General features: G+C 38.1%; 1 long non-coding RNA gene across 1 annotated transcript; it reads left to right on the top strand.

Annotated features, from left to right (window-relative positions):
• Window positions 1-18,452: 18,452 nt before the first annotated feature.
• On the top strand, window positions 18,453-19,157 carry LOC113021752 (uncharacterized). Its single transcript, XR_003272353.1, has 3 exons — window positions 18,453-18,539; window positions 18,684-18,977; window positions 19,121-19,157. It is a non-coding gene; the product is annotated as an uncharacterized LOC113021752 (long non-coding RNA).
• The last annotated feature ends 602 nt before the right edge of the window (window positions 19,158-19,759 follow it).

The following is a 19,759-nucleotide window of genomic DNA, read 5'->3' as shown; positions in this document are numbered from 1 at the left end:
AATTCAACTTCCAGTGAGAATGGCCGTCTTAGGCCACAAGATGGCAGTGATGTGGATGGATGCAAACATGCGTAAGAGAAGCTTTATCACAGAAAGCTTTTTAAGATAAAAGTAGAGCTGTTGGTTGTTTAAATTGATGTCTGTTTTCTGTTTTGTTAGACAAGCAATGCTTGCCTTGCTTGCTCTGATGTGATGCCACTGGGTTTAAAAATAATACCACCCTTGCATTTCTATATAAAGCTACAGCCATTACACTTTTGGGATCTTTGTCTAACAGGTTTCAATAGCTATGCACCAGAAAAAGTTCACTAATAATGTACTCAGGCCAATATAATAGCAAGTCTCTTCAAAAACACTCAAAGTCTGTGAATTATGGAGATTTTGATGTAGATGTTATAAATCTATTATAAAAAACATGATAGCAAAATAATACTTCAAACTACATAATATTAAGCATTAGTATGATATTAATAAATACTTCATCTGTTATAAAGCATTACGCCTCTTTAGCATGACATTTATACAAATGAATATAACATGGAAACAAAGTAAAAGAGAGTGCCGCTGTCCATTCGGTTTTAACAAATGGTGCTGGATGGGGATAAATATAGCATGAGACATGAGTTGTACACACTCAAAGAGGAGATTCAGGAACATTTATGTAAGGAATAATTACATTGAAACCCTTCTTGGGGAGTTTAGCTGTATTAAGCTAGCGCTAAATAGCCTTATAGCTGTGTTCTCTGTTGATGCGTTGGTATGGCAGACTCTATATTTCAATATTGATGGGTGAACTTGACTTCACATTCCATTCACTGCTCTTTTGGGTTGTTTTAAAGGTTTAATGACTTGGAAATTTTAAAAATTAATAATCACTTTTTTGAGCTTTGGATGCCAGGTTACTTTTTTCTCATGTTAATATAAAGGCCATTGCACGCCAAGCATGTTGTGAAAAAGTAACATGAATTTTGGATCTAAATTTGTCATGTAATGATAATAAACACTTAATTCATCCTTTAAAACCCCAAAAGTTGATTCTGTTTATCTGGACGTAACGCTTTCAGTGGGAGAAACGTTTCGTTAATCATCCAAATGACTTCTTTAGTCTCAGCTGTCTGCAGGTTTCTCCACCCTTATAAAGACTACATTTGCATAATGACTGAAATGTACATGAAATTACATACAAAAGAACATTAAGAACAGGTGAGCCTGTGAAATGATAAAACTTTTGAGACTCCATTGAAATTTTTTCTTTGGGATTCTCCACAATGAAGGAGATGCCAAGCCACCCATGAACCTGATTCACACCAAACCTCCTTATCCTGAGGCAATGGTGCCAACTCCTCACTAAGGAAAATCGCTATTGGCTGTTCTAAAAGTTGCTAGAAGTTGCTAAATGGCATCATCGCCTAATTTGCATAATTGGTCATGCTTATATAATTGTAACAGACATTGTAGGGGAGAGAAATAACATTGTGGAAGGACATAAGTGAGTAAAAAACACTCACTTATATATTTAGAACTACAAATTAAATTTTGCAATTATTGTGTTTTTTTAATGTCACAATGAGGTCACACAAAACACTGAACTAACAACAAGAAACTGCTTGAATTAACCATAAATGACATCATAAAATAAATACTCATGTTTAGAAACTTCTATTAACGCACGCATATGTGTAAATGTGAATCTAAACACTTAAATCATTAACATAGATAGACTTTGGAAACAGTTCCTAAACAATGTATTAGTTCTTGATGTAATACTTTATTCTGAAATAGTTAATCCATCATTTATAAATTATAAAAATGCTGTCATTTATTAGTTCTGTATGAGCTTATTAATCAAGAATAAACCAATGCTCAATAGTGTGTTGTTTTTAATAAAGTGTGACCCAACAGAAATGAATACACATAAACCATGTGTGTGTTAGCCAACACAGGGATAGAGTTTATCTAAATATATCATAGTTAAATGGGTTGAGGCTTTCAGTCTATCAACACAGGTCTATGTGAAGTGGGTCTTACTGTGACCAGTTTGTGTGATAAACTTTTGATCCTGTGATCCTGTGGTTTTCCTGAAAGTGAGTTCTCACATGTCATGTAAGGCAGGTGAAAATCAGATTCATCAGAGAGACTGCTGTAGTCTGTTCTGTACACTCACTTTTTATCATGGCTGAACTTCTGCTGCTAGTCATGCTTGTGTGTAAGTAAATTTTTTTCAAATTGGATATAACTTGATGTTGGCTATTCCATTTATATCTGAGTTATTTGTTGCTAGTTTGTACTTTAAGTTTTATTATCATTGCATATTTTTCTCTTTTTAAATTTCCTCAACAGATTCTTTTCATGACATCAAAGCACAAGGTCAGTCACTATGCTTTTCTGTCACCACTATATCCGCTGTTTACTTTGACTATTTTTGCACATTATATATTTCACCTGTGCATCTGAAGTTTCATGTTTTATGTGAATAATTTTGGATCTTACAAAAACATAACCAAAACATTTGGCTAGTTTTCAAAATGTTATTATATTTAAATGTAACTTAGCTGAACACTTACTTGTCCCTGTACTGATGGTGTTTACAGTGCATTAAATGTCCCACAATGACCTAAGAGAAAAATATATTTTTTGAATTTGAATGTTTAATTTTTATTGTAAAATGTTCTGTTGTGTGACAGTTTGGGTATGAAACAGTTGCCAGAGAGACCAGAGAGAAAAACTTTGATACATTGGTTAAAAAAATGCTTATTTACTTTCTTTTGAATTAAGTTTTACTAATACTTCACTATTGCTAAAGTGTGTTGTTATGAATACACTGGTAAATCGCTCTGTAGCTGTTAGTCAACACTGGGGCAGAGTTGGGCACAGTCTAAATATATTATAGTTAAATAGGTTGAGGTTTTCAAAAAGTCTGTCACAGCAAAGGTCTAATGTTTGTTTTATTGTGGCCACTTGGTGTTTACTTCTGGCTCTCTGGGAATTGAGTTCTGAAAATTAAATCTGATGTAAGTGAAAGTCAAAGGACTTTTAGTTTGCTTTGTATATTCAAATCATCAAGTTTATTATGGCTGAACTTCTATTGCTACTGAGCCTCCTCCTGATTTGTTTTTTTTTTTTGTTTCGGCCCTCTGGACAGCATTGTATACTAATGTCACAGTATTAAGCATTATTAAGGAACAGTTTTAGTAAGGTATAAGCAAGTGCTTAATTCATCATTGTGTATTGTGTCTGTGTTTACATAAAAACACGACCAGCTGCTAACTCTCTAAAACACTGTTGCCCAAAGCCCGATTGGCTAGTGAACTGAAATTATCCATCCATCCATCAGGTTGTTTATAGCTTGACTGCAGGATTCTCCAGCATTTTCCACTAAAGGAGTTTGAATCACTGCTTAAATCCTTAATAGAAAAAGGAAGATATGACACAGCAGTATGGTAAATAATAAGTGTTTATTATAAACAGTTTCAACACAAAAAGATGGCAACACCGCTCTATCAGAGACCTGGCCTTATTTATTTTATTTATTTATTATTTATTACCCTTTATTTAACCAGGAAGATCCCATTGAGATTAAAAACCTCTTTTTCAAGGGAGACCTGGCCAAGATAGGCAGCAGCAGGTGTCTCACAGTTACAGAAATTACTCACACACAGGCAGCAACAACACACATGCAACAATAAGTGAAAGAATACAAATAAAATAAAATAAAATTCAATAAAATTCAAATAAAAATAAAAAAGTCAGTTAAAATGACAATCAATCTAATTGAAACAGTTGCATGTTATGGACTTGGCCTCAAGGATTCATAGTTTAGATTTAAAAGCACTTAATGAAATGAATTCAGTCATTTTCCATTCCTTCTGCAGTTTGTTCCAGGCCGAGGGTGCTAAATGGACAAAAGCTCTTTTACCAAGTTCAGTTCGGGCAAATGGAACAGAAAGCAACAAGTAACCATGCGGACGAAGAGAATAACGACCAGCATGTTTCATTACAAGCAGGGAACATATATAAGAAGGCAGCAATGTGACTAAGGAGACGGAAGAAGAAACAAACAAGACAGAGAAAAAAAAACCCAAATAAAATAAAATAAACACACTTCTGCGGCCTACAGGACCAACCTACTCACTGGTAGCAGCAATGAGGCCCGCAAGCCCACACTACTCAATCTGGAGAGAAGGAAGAGAGAAAGAGAGGACAATTGTTTCTGAGACAATCTGGTGTGGTGGGTATATCAACTATATTGAAATCTGATAGACTGTACTCAAAAACATCGCTGAAATCATTAGGCAGACACTCACTCATGGTTAAGCATGTTTCGGCGATGAAGAATGGGGTTCCGAGTCTCCGTTGTTGCACAAAGGTTGTGGTTTTTCTTGTTGTTGTTGTTCTGGGAGTACAACATCGCGTAAATATTCTAAAAGCATCAAGGGGTCTTCATGGGGTCCATAGTGGGAAGGGGTTGTGTGATTGCTGTGGAAATATACGTGTGTTAAAAACATTTTATATATACATATATATATATATATATATATATATATATATATATATATATATATATATATATATATATATATATATATATATATATATATATATATATATATATATACATGGATGACATGAAGCTGTATGCCAAGAGTGAACGAGACATCAATTCACTGATCCACACTACCAGGCTATACAGCAATGACATTGGAATGTCGTTCGGACTGGAGAAGTGTAGTCGGATGGTAACAAAGAGAGGGAAGGTAGTCAGAACTGAAGGGATTGAACTACCAGAAGGCAACATTGCAGACATAGAGTACAGTTAAAAGTACCTGGGGATCCCGCAGGCGAATGGGAACCATGAAGAGGCCGCTAGAAAGGCTGCAACCACCAAGTACCTGCAGAGGGTCAGGCAAGTCCTGAGGAGTCAGCTGAACGGTAAGAACAAGATCCGGGCCATCAACACGTACGCCCTGCCCGTGATCAGGTACCCTGCTGGGGTAATAGGCTGGCCAAAGGAGGAGATAGAAGCCACTGACATAAAGACAAGAAAGCTCCTTACCATGCATGGAGGGTTTCACCCCAAGTCCAGCACCCTGAGTCTGTACGCTAAGCGGAAGGAAGGGGGCCGGGGACTGGTGAGTGTCAGCACCACAGTCCAGGATGAGACAACGAACATCCAAGAATACATTGGGAAGATGGCCCCAACTGACCGAGTGCTCAGTGAATACCTCAGGCAGCAGAAACCCAAGAAAGAGGAGGGAGACGAGGAACCATCATGGAAAGACAGGCCCCTGCACGGTATGTACCACCGGCAGATAGAGGAGGTGGCTGATATCCAGAAATCCTACCAGTGGCTGGACAAAGCCGGACTGAAAGACAGCACAGAGGCACTAATCATGGCAGCACAAGAACAAGCACTGAGTACAAGATCCATAGAGGCTGGGGTCTATCACACCAGGCAAGACCCCAGGTGCAGGCTGTGTAAAGATGCCCCATAGACAATCCAGCACATAACAGCAGGGTGCAAGATGCTAGCAGGCAAGGCATACATGGAACGCCATAACCAAGTGGCTGGCATAGTGTACAGGAACATCTGTGCCGAGTATAATCTGCAAGTCCCGAGGTCAAAATGGGAGATGCCCCCAAGGGTGGAGGAGAATGACCGAGCTAAGATCCTGTGGGACTTCCAGATACAGACGGACAAAATGGTGGTGGCTAACCAACCGGACATAGTGGTGGTAGACAAACAGAAGAAGACGGCCGTAGTGATCGATGTAGCGGTTCCGCATGACAGCAATATCAGGAAGAAGGAACACGAGAAGCTGGAGAAATACCAAGGGCTCAGAGAAGAGCTCGAGAGGATGTGGAGGGTGAAGGTAACGGTGGTCCCCGTGGTAATCGGAGCACTAGGTGCGGTGACTCCCAAGCTAGGCGAGTGGCTCCAGCAGATCCCGGGAACAACATCGGAGAACTCTGTCCTGCGCAGTATCTTAGCTGTTCCCAGCTAAGATACTGCGCAGGACCCTCAAGCTCCCAGGCCTCTGGTAGAGGACCCGAGCTTGAAGGATAAACCGCACGCAGGCGCGTGCTGGGTGTGTTATACAGTATATATATATAGTGTATCATTTCAAAAACAGGATATGTTTGGCTCTTTTGATTTATTTATGACTATACTCACACTTTGTTCTGTGTTATTCCAGATGGCCCCGGTTCTTGACACGCTGGGTACTGTCTCAGATCTGATGTATTAGAACATTTGTAAATATTTAAACCTTTTTTTTCCCTTTAAATTGGTTGTCATGTATATGTATACAGAGACTTGTATACATACCTAACGTAAGGCTTGGTCTTATTGCATCCGCTTCTGTGGGTTTTTGTGGTCAACTTATTGACCCTGTGCCGGGGGTATAAGCACAGTTAATACACGGTTTAAACAAAACACACTTATATTTAAAACATGTGTAACACTGTATTTACCTTGTGTTTTTTAGAGGTGTAGTTTGACCTATATAGGCCTGTGATCCTGTAGAAAGAGAGAGAAATATACATTTTAAATGTTACTATATGAGAAAACAGGTATGATTGGTTCTAAACAACGAGACATAAACTGTTTTGTGTGAGCGGGTGACTGTTTTTTTTTTTTAAAAAAAAGAAGAAGAAACACGAACCTTGTGTATGTGAAATGTATGCTGTCCCGTTGTGCCGAGCTCCTAAAAATCAGGCTTTTGTTTTAGAAAAGAAAACAGATTGAACATACTATGATATACTGCGGTATAAATTTAAAAATACAATAATAGTTTTGTTTTACTTACCAGATATGAAGTCCATGTTAAAAAAAGAACGCTGTTAGTTTTGTTGACCGTGCTGATGAACAAAGTGCTGTGCTCGCTAGTGCCAATATGAAGTAGTGAGGAAAAATACAGGGTGTCTGGTTAGGATGTTTTTATATAGGTGGGGCTAGTTTCAGTTGATCCCTCTGACATGAGATAAGATTAAAAGAGTAGGATGTAAAGAAGAAAGGAGGAAAGCCTATGGTGGTTCGGTTAGTCAGTAGGAAGTGTAATTGTCTGCCTGTAGAGATAAAGGTGTGGGGTGTAAGAAAATGTGGTGAAACTATAGAGGTCCCTAGGATGTGTCATTACCCCCCCAGGGTTGAACATGGTTTCAGTTGACCTCTGACATGATAAGATAAGATAATGGAACTGTACATGGTGGAAACTACAGTTGGGATGTGAGAGTGCTGGGATGCTCTTGATAAGGGAGCCTCTTTTATTGTTTTATGACTTCTTTTGCTGACTGTTGGGGGCCTAACTGTAACCCCCTATGTGTAATCATCGAGTCTAACTGTTGCAGAGTTAAGAATCTGTAGTTTTTAGAAGTAACACAAGAAAAGTTTATTTCTAAAGGAATACGTGTTGTTTGTGGTGCTCTATTTAAAACTATTAGCCTCTGTGTCTTTTCGGAGCGCTAAAGAAAAAGTAAAATGCTCCTAAAGTAGTTAAATCATCTATGTGTAATCAACAAGTCTTACTGTTGCAGTGTGTTTGTGACTAGTAGATAATTATAGGGCTAGTTGCATTAAAGGAACGTTGGGGGTTGATACAGTGCTAGTGTGACTATGTGTGACTATGTGCTTTTAAAAGTATCACAGTTTATTTCTAAAGGGATACATGTTGTTTGTGGTATTCTGTTTAAAAACTATTAGCCTGTGAAACTATTAGAAAAGTGAAATCTTCCTAAACTAGTTAAATTAAATGCTGTGTGGGAATACAAGGTTTTTAGAAGTATCACTGTTTATTTCTAAAGGGATACCTGTTATTTGTGGCACACTGTTTGAAACTATTAGCCTCTGTGTGTTTCAGAGCACTAAAGAAAAATCAAAATGCTCCAAACTAGTTAAAATACCCCTAAACAAGTTAAATTAAATCATCTATGTCAAAATAACAGAGCTCTGAGACCTATACAATCCTTTAAAAAGAGTTTAATTAAAACACATAATGGTTTCATTAAATAAAACGCTATTAAACACTTGTGAACTCATATGACCCCTGAACTGAAGTGTGTGTGTGTGTGTGTGTGTGTGTGTGGGGGGGGGGGGGGGGGGGGGGGGGGGGGGGGGTGCAAAAAAAGTGCAGGTATATTACTACTATCACATTATATGTAGTCAAGTTATATATTTAAGTATTATATATTTAGTAGGACAGACGCTTTTCTCTGTGCGCTGGATGTGAGGAAGAGAGATCGTTTGAAGAAAAAATGACTAAGGGTTTAGGAGTGGTGAGTTCAGGAGAAGCCGGATGGTTTTTTCAGGAGGTTTCCTGCTTGTTTACCTAAGGTTTGGGTGGGAGCCGCGGTGCGCTGAATTTGAGAAAAAAGACTAAGGATTTTTTAAGGGTTTTGGGAATAGAGTGGGAGTGCTTATCGAGTTATTCTAGGGGTTTTTTGTTGTTGTGCGTTTTTTGGAGAAAAACGGAGGGTTTTTCAAGAGGTTTTTGCTGGGAGCCGTGGTGCGCTTATGCTTGGGGTATAGTTTTTCGGGGATCACAAGAGTTTTTTACGACTCAGACTTTGATTCTAAATCTCCTTGTTCGGATTAAACAAATGCAAATAAATTGAAATAAAGTTTTCCAACGAGGCATGCAACCTGTATCTCCCGCCATACTGAACGTTACAAAAGCACAAGTTTAACTAAGCACTTTTACTCTGGTTTAAGACATTTTCACACACACACACACACACACACACACACACACACACACACACACACACACACACACACACACACACACACACACACGGGCCCAGACACTGGCGCGCGCGGGCACGCATGGACACACAGGTTTGGGGTGCGCGTTTTTAAGCATAAAAAAAGTAAAAACTTTTTAATGGCTTAAAATTAAAGAATGCTATTTTTTGATATAAAATTTTTTTAATAGTAAAATAATTTATTTTTTTGGAAAAAATTAATGAGTTATGAACTACCATAATTTGATGAATATCATAATTTCATGAATGTCATAATTTTATGAATATCATATTTTTATTACTTACTGGGGTCATTTTTATGAGGGGGGTCATAAATCACTCAGTTTGACATAATGGGGCCTAATATCACTTTCTGGAGGACGGTAGTGAGAAGTACTAGGAGTTGTGTCACAGAGGTCAGCTCCCACGAACCTATACATGGGCAAGGTCTGGCTAGACATTGCCCATTGAGAGCACTTAGCTGTTTGGTCTCCAGATATATCTGTTCCCTAAATGCTTGGAAAATAAAGAGTGTGAAATGAAGTTCTTGTCTCCGCTTGATCTCTACCATCAAAAGAACCTGTCGGTGTACTTCAACAGTACTTTAACCTTTGTACTGTTTTCATCAGTTAACTTTATTACAAAGAGTGAAGATATGTGATGATTTGTCTGTTGTCACCAGGTGGTGCTGATGCCTAAATCTGAGGGCAGGTCATGTAATCAGAAAGAGAAATTTATCATCACAAACTGTGAAATATAAAGTTTATCCCTCAAATCTGAAATAAAGCTGATCCTTCTCTATCCCTACACACTCAGGAACCTCAGTTGAGGTCCTGGTCGTTGTGTCCTTGGGCAAGACACTTTACCCTACCGCCTACTGATGATAACCAGAGGGGCCGATGGCGCAATATGGCAGCCTCGCTTCTGTCAGTCTGCCCCAGGGCAGCTGTAGCTACAACCGTAGCTTGCCTCCACCAGTGTGTGAATGCGAGAGTGAATGAATAGTGGCATTGTAAAGCGCTTTGGGTGCCTTGAAAAGCACTATATAAATCCAATCCATTATTATTATTATTATTATTATTATTAGAATCAAACATATGAGAAAGGAGACCCACTGAACACAAATCAACGTGATGAAAACCACTGATAATGAAAGAAAGCGTCTTTGGGAAAAATTTATTTGAGGAGAATTTTTTTTTTTTTTTCAGAATTAGAATTTTAGTCTGACCCCAGTCCCATCTACTAACAGAGGAGGCGGGGTTTATAACCTGTACTGCAGCCAGACACCAGGGGGCGAGAGAGACGTTTTGGCTTCATTGCAAGCTATTAGGTTGTCCATGTTTTCTACAATTATTAGCTCTGTCCCAATTTCTAGGCCGCATCCTTCGGAGGACCCAGCCTTCGCGGTCTATGTGGGCCGGGTCCTTTGAAGACCGAGAAGGCCGGAAGTGCGAGACTGAAATGGGACGGTCGAGCCTTCAGATTTGGTGGAGTTTAATAAACTCTGATGTCTGCTCCTTGCTTACTAAAATCTTAGAAATATGGTATCAAGCCAGATTCTTACTCTGGACGGCATTACCTTGGCCTCCAGTAACACTGTTAGGAACCCAGGATATGTCCTTCAATGCACATATTGAACAAATATGTAGGACTGCTTTCTTCCATTTACGCAACGTCTCTAAAATTAGAAATATCCTGTCTCAGAGTGATGCTGAAAAACTAGTTCATGCATTTATTACTTCTAGGCTGGACTACTGTAATTCATTATTATCAGGATGTCCTAACAACCCCCTGAAAAGCCTTCAGTTAATCCAAAATGCTGCAGCAAGAGTCCTGACAGGGACTAGAAAGAGAGAGCATATTTCTCCTGTATTGGCTTCCCTTTATTGGCTTCCTGTTAAATCCAGAATTGAATTCAAAATCCTGCTCCTCACATACAAGGTCTTAAATAATCAAGCCCCATATTATCTTAATGACCTTATTGTGCCATATCACCCTATTAGAGCACTTCGCGCTCGCAATGCAGGCCTACTTGTTGTTCCTAGAGTATTGAATTTTCTGTTTGAGGTTTATTCAGCTTTGTGAAAACTTTATCTCAGCCAAACCGATTTACTCAGGAACAAATAAAACACTGAAAAAAAACAAAAAATAAAATCTTGAAGTTATCCAAGTGACCTATATATCACGTTTAACCTGAGTGCTGGGAGTCCGGTGTTCTTGCCGGCTCTACTGAGCTGGGACACAGCTTCTATTCAGGTTTTTGGTCCTTCCCAGTCACATCATGATGATGATGGGATGATGATATCTGTCTTGTGTAAAACTTGTATGAAAAGCATACAAGAGAGAAAACAGATATAAGATCCCTTTAAAAATTATATAAATGAAACTTGTATGTTTTGGATACTTACTAAAAAAAAATATGAAAGTAATGAGAAAGTGGCCACTTTTATGAGTAAATCATATAAGCCTTATATGACTCGCTATATGAAGTCACATCTTATGCAAGTCTTTTATAAGTTTTTACTATTGCTTTTCCATATGGGGTTGCTCTGCCTGGAAGCTAAGGTGGAAACCTGGTCCTGGCCTGGTGGCTGGTCCTGCCGACTGGGCCTGCTGGCTGATGGTGGAGCCTGGTTGTGGCCTGGTCGTTGAAAAAGAACAAAGAAAACAAAATGAATGCTTTTTGTTTTATATCATGTATATGGGATGATGAATGTCCAGTATGTTTATTGTCTCCACTGGTTTCAGTTATGTAAGTTCATTATAAATCAAGCTTATGTATATTGCTGATGATTACTATTATATCTGCAGAAGAACAGCAACCTAATCCAAAAAGAAAAAGCGTTGCTGATATAAAAACCCGATATCAATGACTCCACAAAATTAAAAATCAACTGCAAGAATTTAAAAAGAAAAATCAAATCAGGATTCAAAAGATTCAACAAACACAAACATTTACATTTCAAGCATTAAAAAAAATGTTCACCCATACAAAAACACAAACTCAATGCATTGACCAAGAACCCAAAAGAGAAAACTCAAAGACTATGGCAAGTTTTCACTGGTGAATGCTGAAATGTTTTATTTTTAAAAGATATAAAAAAATATTTCATTGATAACGTAATTTCGAACATAACAAAACACAACACAAGGCCATAAAAATTAAATTAAGTCAGCATGTAGACAATGGAAACAGTGCCTATATGTATTTCTGTAGCCTGTTAAATATGATGTTTTCTGATGCTGCCTGTGGTTTCCTGATAGCAAGTATATCGTGTCTCAAGACCACGTTTCCTTATACTCAGATAGGTGTAGTTTTTATATCTCAGTATTCAGCTTCATCACGGCTGGACATTTGCTATTTGCCATCCTCACCTCTAACTTCAGTTTGTTATCATTGCTTTATATTCGACTTGGTTTTATGTTTAACTCAATCCATATTTAATGTTGATTTTTATAAAATATTAAATGTTTATGTAATTACAGTATTTTACGTAGACTGACAGAATTACACTTAGTGGGAGTTGCAATCTTTTAACATTTCGTTTTTAATAAATTCTCTCTCCAGCAGATTTTTGTTGATGATATCAAAACGAAGTTAGTCAGAAAACCGAGTATTTACTTTCATGGTCACCTGCCTGATGTGGTGATGTTAGCAGCCTTTCCTCCACCAAAACTGACTTTGAGTAAATCCTTGATCACAGTGACAGCCTCAGTCATATTGAGCTGTGAAGCTCTGTCAGTGTAATTTCTACATTGCAAGCCAAGTGTCTACAGGCTCCTCCTGTGTGCAGACACTAACAGGGACTGTGTTGTTGGAGATGGTTAGAAAGATTTTACCTGTTGAAGCTGAAGTTTGGTGTGCTTATGTTACAAAACTTGATACTTTTCTTTTTATGTCCCATCTACTTTATGACCCATCTACTATTGCTATAAACAGTAAGTAACTGTACTGCCATGAACTTCATATATATATATACTGCAATTATAGTCTATAGATGGACTTGAATCATTTACACCTCTATGCTGACTCTGAGAAAGACCTAACTTCCGTTTTTTCAGGCTTTTTTCACCTAAACTGAAAGTGAGACCACAGGTGATCACAGAGATAGACTCAGTCATACTGCACTGTGAGACTCCACCATCTGTTTCTATATCTGATTGTTATTTCTGCACTTCAAGGCAACAACTTGCCAAACGATTTTCTTGTCTGCAGAAGTTGAATGATCTCAAAAGCTATTGTTTGCACATAAAGGTGCAACTATTACAGTAAAACTGGTCTGTTTGTACATTTTTATATATCAGTCTCCGTGTGCAGACAACAATATTACAATATGCAGTAAAACCACTCTATACCTATTTCAGACACATATGTTAAAAGAAAAGTTCTCCTGTCCGACACACCAGACAGCAACTAAACTTCTGGAGATGGCCGGTCTCAGACCACATGGAGAGTGAATTGTTCTTACACACCCCAAACGAGAGGGTCAAACTCTTTGTACAGTGACTCTTCCTCCATCATCATCAAAAGTGAGTCTGCGGCTTTACCACAAAGTACTGATATTATCTTAATGTGTGAAAGCAAAGCATGCTTTCAGTATGTTGGTCAGACACAGATGTGATCCTAACTGCAGTTATTGTTTCAACTCTTCAGCTCCTCTTCCTTGTAAACTTCCATATTATTACATACTGATACACCACCCTAACAACAGATGTTTGTGCTGTAATGGTAAATGGTAAATGGCCTGCATTTGTAGAGCGCTTTACTCAGTCCCTAAGGACCCCAAAGTGCTTTACACTACATTCAGTCATTAACCCATTCACACACACATTCGCCACACTCTGACCACCACCAGTAGGCAAACATGGGGTTAGTATCTTGCCCAAGGATATTTGGCATGCAGCCAGGAGGCAGCCTGGGATCGAACCACCTTCTGATTAGTGGCTGACCTGCTCTGCCACCTGAGCTACAGCCACCCCTCAATAATATGTCAGTTGTTGTTTATTTAAAGGTTGGAATAAGAACCACAGCTTTAACAACCTTCATACGGGTGATCGTGGCTCAAGAGTTGGGAGTTCGCCTTGTAATCGGAAGGTTGCCGGTTCGAGCCCCGGCTTGGACACTCTTGGTCGTTGTGTCCTTGGGCAAGACACTTCACCCGTTGCCTACTGGTGGTGGTCAGAGGGCCCGGTGGCGCCAGTGTCCGGCAGCCTCGCCTCTGTCAGTGCGCCCCAGGGTGGCTGTGGCTACAATGTAGCTTGTCATCACCAGTGTGTGAATGTGTGTGTGAATGGGTGGATGACTGGATATGTAAAGCGCTTTGGGGTCCTTAGGGACTAGTAAAGCGCTATATAAATACAGGCCATTTACCATTTACCATTCCTGGGGACAGACTTGATCAAGGTATTCTTCATCTACAGTAAGCTAACCTCCATTACTGTACAAAGTAAGTGACTGTCACTCTTGTCCTATCATATCTTAAAACGAAATATTAATAAAACTTTTTCACTTTTGAGTTTTAAAAACCTTCATTACAAGTAAAATGTTTTCTACAGTAAGATGCAGCTCATTGTTTTTTGCAGGTTTGGTTAACATTTTGTTGTAATCTGTGTGATCCTGAGAAGTCAATATTTTAACTCCATTGATTACATATTGATTACAAAATACACAGATTTATTCTCGTAAGTGTCACAGAGATGAGCTGCCCGTTGACTTGTCAGTTCAAATATTAAAATCCGTTTAAAACTTTAGCAGAATGAGGCCTGTTTGTTCTCCAAGTCTGTCATGCTTCTCGATATTTAGAGGCCTAAATCAATTTTGAGACATTATGGAAAGAGACTTGATGATAACATTAGTACAGCCCCAGGAGAGACATGTATCTACCCAGAGGTCCACATCATTATCACTTAGCAGTTTATATCACTTAAATTTATTGTTTTAAAGGTTTTGTGAACAGGCATTTATTTATTATTTGTACTACTTTTGTCATGTTAAAGCTGCTGCAGGCCTTCTCCTGTTGAGCTGGGTCTTCTCCTGTTGAGCTGGGCCTTCTCCTGAAGTTGCCTGTGTGGGCGTGTCCTACTGTCCTCCTGCCTTAGGTGCCACCTTTTTCTTTGGTACAGCTGACTCCCATCAGCAAATAAAGGTATTAAAGGCCAGAGAAAGGTGAGCTCTAGGGCCAGAAAAAGCAGATGGAATGGCTAAGGAAGTTATTAAAAGAGTAGACGCAGAGGTACAGATACCATTATCTAAATCTGAAGGAAAGTGTATAGTTTGGAGTGAAAGTAAGAAGTTGTGGAAAATGGTGTGGGATAATGAAACTAGAGGGAGACAATTGTATAGGGTACAAAATACAATAGAAGTAAAAGCAATAGAGGACTGAATAGGAGGGAGGAGATTGTTATGAACAGGGCATTGTTACCTGAATGGCACTCTTTTTAGGATGGGGAAACATTTAAAGGGGCTGTGTAATTGGTGTGGTGTTATGGAAACAATTGAGCTTGTATTTATTAACTGCAGGAGGTATGGTAACTATAGGAGAATGATGAGGGTAGAAACTGGAATGAGGGGGGACTCAGGTTTGAAAAGGTGGTTGAATGGCTAGGATGTCATGAAAGGAAAGAAGTGGTTCTTTGGTTTCTGAGAAGTATGGGATTATTTAAGAGGATTTAAAGAGCTAGATGCAGTCTAAGTAACACAAGAGGGTGGCAGTAATGCAACTTCTATGGAAGTGCAAGCTGCCGTTAAAATGGAAGATGAAGAAGAAGAAGAAGAAGAAGAGCAGCTCTAGGGCTCTGTTGATTTGCAGCTAGTGAGCTGTGTGTTCTGCTCCTACTCGTGGAGAAGAGTGTGTTTGGCAACTAATCCTCTTTACTTACTTTTCATTTTACTGACCAACGCTTGAGTTTTGTTTTGTTTCTTTAAATGGTGATAACAGCTTGTCTGTCTCTTTTAGTTGAGTTATTAATAGAAACTTTAATAAAACTCTTTAATTGAACCCCTTTTGCCTCCCTGTCTCCTTTTTCTGACCTGGACACTTTTTGTTACTTTCCCTAATCGCCTGGACCCTTTTAGGGGAACGTGACAAAGATTAACAATGACTAACACTGAGCAGTGCTGATTTTCTAACACTGGAAAATAACTAAACATGCTAGTAACTTTACAGTGTTAGAGAATCAACACTGCTAATGTTAGCCATTGTTAATCTTTAACACTGACTAGGTTACTGTTAGAAATATAACACTGTCAAAAATGTTCATTTAACACTCAAAAGAGTGTTAAATGAACATTTTAGCAGGTCTTTAGAGACAATTAGTTCAAAATTACTTTTGATTTTGTCTGGAAACACATGAGAGAGAGACAGCTCATTTATAATACATAATTTAGCTTCCACCAACATATTTCTGAGGAAAAGACTGTTGCTCGCCTATTGAATAAATTCCTTCCTGTTAAGATCACCTCTGTGCTTGTGTCCAGATTTCCATTTAACTTAACAATATCATCATTATATGGGTTGAGGGTTTCAAAAAGTGTGCTACAGCAGGTCTATTTGTGTCTCTCTGAGTTTTGATTACAAAAAAGTATCCAGCATTTAGGAAACAGACAAAGAAAAAAAAAATTAGTGTGCATTGTTGTTTATCTTTTGTCTTTTTCCTGTTTTATTTGGAAGGTTAGTTTTCTCATACTCCTTGCTTTCATTTGACTTCCAGCTTTTGTCTGTAATTAGCTTCTCTGCTCTCATTAGTTTCACTTTAGTTTGCTTTTACCCGTGTTCACTCGCCTATTTGTGTATATGGTCTTGTCTTGTCCTCTACAAAAGCCTTGCTTCACCCACAGCCTGTGCTAGCTACCTTTAAAACAAACTTTCTTCTGATTGGCTGAACATCACAATGAGGAGATTTGAACAGCAGTTAGGTGGAGATACGTCTGTCCTCGAAGTCAAACCTCTTTACTTTATATGGTCTCATTTTAGACAAGTTATTTATAATTCTGTTTGTCCATTTATTCTCATGTATTGAGGTTGTTGCTATGCCTTAGAAGAAAAAATATGGCATAGGCATTCATGGTTTATAGTAATGAGACCTCTGCTGTATAGTTTATATGAACTCTAGCTGTAGCTATACTGTATGCTAAAATGCATTTTTACTTGAAAGGAAGTTTTATGATGGCTGGTGAACAAACACAAAAACTATACTGATAATCAGGTGGAAATGGTATCCCCATCTGTGTCTAAAGATTTCTATAACCATTTTTACCAACATCTCAAAATTTCATTAATAATCCATTTACTAAAAAGCAAATTACTTTTGTTTTGACATACATGATAAAGCATGTATTCACTAATCTTTCTGCCATGGTAGAAATAAACATGTATAAGAAACACAAAAGTGATCAACAGACACTTTAACTGTTATGTGCCTACAAAAAGGTTTACTAAATATATTCTAGTTATATGTGTGAGGGTTTAAAAAGTGTATATTTGCAGGTTCTCAGTATGTGACGTGTGTCTTACTGTGGCCAGTTAGTGTGACACTGTGAAAACTGTGGTTTTCCTGAAAACAAGTTCTAAAATTAACATTTAATGCACATGAGAGTCAGAGCAGTCAGACTGTTGTAGTCTGTTCTGCACGTTCACATTGTTCTTTTAATCATGGCTGATCTCCTGCTGCTAGTCGTTCTCATGTGTAAGTTAAACTTCTTATGATTCATTGTTCATGTCACCTATTACTAAATATAGTCTCACCTATTATTACTGTTAGGTGTTAGCATGTTTACCTCTAACACAAGTTTACATTTTGAATCTTTTTATTGTTGATTCTATTTTGTGTTTTCTTCTTTCCTTCTTCAGATTCCTTTCATGAAATTAAAGCACAAGGTCAGTCGTAGTTTCATGTGTTTATCACTGTATGGGTTTATTAATTTTACTGTTTTGTCTCTAGAGTTTCTCTACAGTAACTCAGCTTTGCTCATCATGAATACTTTTTGTGCATATATAAAATATTCAACATAACATCTGTGTAAATGTAATTTCAGCCAGTCTTCCACCTATACTGAGCGTGAGTCCACCTGCGATCACAGAGACGGACTCAGTCACACTGAGCTGTCAGACTCCATCATCTGTTTCTGTGTCTCAGTGTGATTTCTACACTGCAAGCCAAAAACTGTCCAAAGGTTCCTCCTGTGTGCAGACACTGACAGCGACTGAGCTACTAAAGATCGCACATAAGAGTTTACCTGCTGAGCTTGAAGTGAGATGTTCTTACACTGTACAAATTGATACTTTTAAACTGCCATCTCCTTACAGCGAGCCATCCACCATCACCATAAACAGTGAGTGACAAAAGTACATGAACAGTTTATAATATGTTTCAATTGTAATTATGGGGTTGATTAGTTATTATCTGAGTACTTGCAATAATTATTCATCTAAATGTAATTATTATAAATCTACAATATAAATAATATAATATAGATGCGAATGTGCTTAATTAATCTAACATGTACCTGAATTTTTCAGATCTCCGTCCACCTAAACTGACAGTAAACCCACAGAAGATCACAGAGACAGACTCAGTCACAGTGAACTGTCAGACTCTATCATCTGTTTCTGTGCCTCAGTGTTATTTCATCATTGCAGGGAATGAAATTGCCAGAACAGCTCCTTGTCTGCAGACTCTGACAGGGTCTGAATTTCTGTCATGGACACGTCAGAGTTCACCTGTAACAGTTGAAATGACCTGTTATTACATTTATATATATAAATCTCCAGTGAGTAACATGTCACCAGTCACAATACAAAGTGAGTAAATGCTACTGCAACGAACGCAGTAATATGAGGTTTAAATGTGCATCAGATTAAAACTTTCAGAGTAGTTTTTTTAATTTTATTTTCAAATAAATGTAATGTTTTCTCTTTTAACTCAACAAATTTTTAAATTTTTAGCTCCTCGACCTGAACTGACAGTGAACCCAAAGAATATCACAGAAACAGACTCAGTCACAGTGAAATGTCAGACTCCATCATCTGTTTCTGTGACTCAGTGTTTTTTGTACTTTATGAGAGGAAGAAAATCTACATCCATCTCCTGTCAGCAGACACTGACAGCAACTGAGCTCCTCTCTATGACACAGCAGAGTTCACCTGCTGAGGTGGATGTGACATGTTTTTACAGCTCAGAGCATAAAGGAGGACAATACCAGTCTCCTCACAGTAACAGATATTCCATCAGCATACAAAGTAAGTGATCACACTGTGAGTTAAGAGGAAAATTTTCATGTGCATCAGAAAAAAACCTCTCACAACAGTTTCTATTATTAGATTTTATTTTAAATAAAATAAAAATTTGCTTATTTAACTCTACAAATGTTTACATTTTTTAGATCCTCGGCCTGAACTGACAGTGAATCCACAGATGATCACAGAGACAGACTCAGTCACAGTGAACTGTCAGACTCCATCATCTGTTCCTGTGTCTCAGTGTTATTTCATCATTTCAGGACATAAACCTGATAAAGCAGCTCCTTGTCTGCAGACTCTGACAGGGTCTGAATTTCTGTCATGGACACGTCAAAGTTCACCTCTTACAGCTGAAGTGACCTGTTATTACTTTTATATACAGAAATCTCCAGAGAGCAACATGTCACCAATCAACATACAGCGTGAGTAAATTCTGCTGAGGTGCACTAATGTGAGGATGTTTGTCTACAGTATCAGTACAAAAAACGAAGCTGCTCTCAACTTAAGGGTTGGGGGAATTTATGTTTCATGTGTATTAAACTTGATCATTTTAAAAAGTAAAACTCTCAGTTCAGTTTCACTTAATATATTTTATCTTTAGGTAAATGAAACATTTGCTTATTTAACTAAAAAAATAATCTTTACCTTTTTTAGCCCCTCGGCCTGAACTGACAGTGAATCCAATGATGATCACAGAAACAGACTCAGTCACAGTGAAATGTCAGACTCCATCATCTGTTTCTGTGACTCAGTGTTTTTTGCACTTTATGAGAGGAAGAAAA

This window comes from Astatotilapia calliptera, chromosome 5 (genome assembly GCF_900246225.1).
Source record: "Astatotilapia calliptera chromosome 5, fAstCal1.2, whole genome shotgun sequence".
Classification (NCBI taxonomy): domain Eukaryota; kingdom Metazoa; phylum Chordata; class Actinopteri; order Cichliformes; family Cichlidae; genus Astatotilapia; species Astatotilapia calliptera.
Note: the sequence above shows the minus strand (reverse complement) of the source record. Positions and strands in the feature narration are given on the sequence as shown.